Here is a 2,112-nt window from a genome sequence, read left to right as displayed (position 1 = left end):
TATATTTCACTCTAAAATGACACATTGTTTCTAAGTTTTCTTCTATACATAGTTTCATTTTTCTCACCAACATTTAATTTTCTGATCTACCTGGAATTTATTTTAGAGTAATGAGTAGAGATTTATGCTCATTTTCTCCCTCAGATGGCCAGTGAATTATCCTAATGCCATTTCTCAATAACTCGTCTCTTACCCAACTACTTTGAAATACTACTTTATATATACTAGTGTATTTGAGTCTATTTCTGGACTCTGTAAAATTCATTGTCAGTAACAAACTGTTTTAGTTACCAAGGTTTGATAATATATTTTAACATGTTGGCATTTTTTTCATATGAACTTTTGTGGCTTGTCTAGTTCCCTCCCAAGAATCCAATGGTATTTTTATTGAAAGCCATTAGTGTTCACTAATATTTGGTTCTTTTCTGATCCTTGCACATACGAAAGACTGCATTGCTTTGCCTCCTTGCATTCAAGTGGGGTTATGTGATTAGTCTGGCCAGTAGCCATGTGTCATGTGATGTGTCCAGGCCAAAACATTAATTGCTGGAATGTGACTACCTCCTTTCTTCTCCTGCCATGGCCTCTGAGGATGGTGCTTCCTTCAGATGACAGAGATTGGGGAGTTTCAATCCCTGAGCAACGTGGGGGATAGAGCCTCCTACCAGCCAACAATGAAAATATGGCATGTTTGAGAAAGAAACCTTTGTTGTGTTAGCCGGGGGGATTTCAGGGTTACTTCGTAACTGCAGCAATCTTGGGCTGTTCTGACTAATATAACTAATAATGTAACTTAAAGGCTAATTGAAGATAGAACTGCTCTGTTTATAATTCTAAGACCTCCTATTGAATAATAGAGGATGTCTCTATAATTAAGTAAGTTTTCTTTTATATCCATCAAGGCTGTAAAGTTGTATTCATTTTTTTTTGTTAAATTTGTTTCTAATTGTTGTTAGATTATTAAGTATGAAATGTCTGATTTCCTTAAGTACTAAGTTTGACAGTTGATATTTCTGACATTTCACTTTGACGCTTCTTGTTTTATTTTTACTGTGAAGGTACATCCTCAGTTTTGCAAATGTATGGTTTGGCTTGTGATTATCCTTAAAATGTTTTTTTTAGAGCAATTTTTGTGAAACCATAGATAAGTCAAAAATTCATGTTATTTTTGAATATGAGTTCCATTGTGGAACCAATGCAGCACAGACAGCCCTAAATATCAATGAAGTGTTTGGGAAGGATGTGGCTAATGAACTCACAGTATGTCAATGGTTTGAGAAGTTCTGGTGATTTTAATACTGAAAATGAGCCACATGGACAACATGAAGGTGAGGGTGAGAGTAAGGGTGAGGGTAATATTGGACCATATGAAACAAATGGGCAACATAAAGAAGCTGGATAGATGGGTACCACATGAATTAAATGAGTGTCAGAAGAGAAATCGTCTCAAAGCTTGCCTTTCTTTGCTGTCGCGACATAAAGGCAAATGATTTCTACACTGTGTTGTTACGTGTGAAAAATGGATTCTGACGATCGCAAGCGTTTGGCACAATGGCTGGATAAAGATGAAGTGCCAAAACACAGTCCAAAACCAAATATTCATGAAAAAAAGCTAATGGTGTTTGGTGGTTCAGTGCTGGTATTATCCACTACGGCTTCATGCAGCCTGGTCAATGGATTACAGGAGATGTCTACTGCAGCCAATTGGATGAAATGATGAGGATGCTTGTGATTAAGCAGCTGAGATTGGTCAATAGAGACAGGCCAATACTTTTGCAAGATAATGCTTGACCACACGTCACACAAACAGCGCTGCTCAAACTACAGAGTCTGGCCTTGGAAACTCTCTGTCATCCACCATATTCACCAGACCTCGCGCCAACCGACTACCACTTCTTCCAGGCTTTGGACCACTTTTTGCAAGAAAAAATATTTAATTCTCAACAAGCTGCAGAAAACGCCTTTGCAATTTCATTGCCATTCACTCTCCAGGCTTCTTTGCTGCTGGCATAAGCAACCTACCATTGAGATAGCAAAACTGTGTCGGTAGTTTAGATGCATACTTGGATTAAGTGTACTGCTTCTTGTTTGAGATATAATAAACTATACTTT

General features: G+C 37.6%; 1 protein-coding gene across 1 annotated transcript in view; it reads right to left on the bottom strand.

Moving 5' to 3' along the window:
* Window positions 1-2,112, bottom strand: part of MICU2 (mitochondrial calcium uptake 2) — a 116,991-nt gene that overhangs the window by 5,509 nt on the left and 109,370 nt on the right. The gene's annotated exons all lie outside the window — the stretch shown is intronic.

This window comes from Propithecus coquereli, unplaced genomic scaffold (genome assembly GCF_000956105.1).
Source record: "Propithecus coquereli isolate 6110/MARCELLA unplaced genomic scaffold, Pcoq_1.0 Scaffold168, whole genome shotgun sequence".
NCBI lineage: Eukaryota > Metazoa > Chordata > Mammalia > Primates > Indriidae > Propithecus > Propithecus coquereli.
Note: the sequence above shows the minus strand (reverse complement) of the source record. Positions and strands in the feature narration are given on the sequence as shown.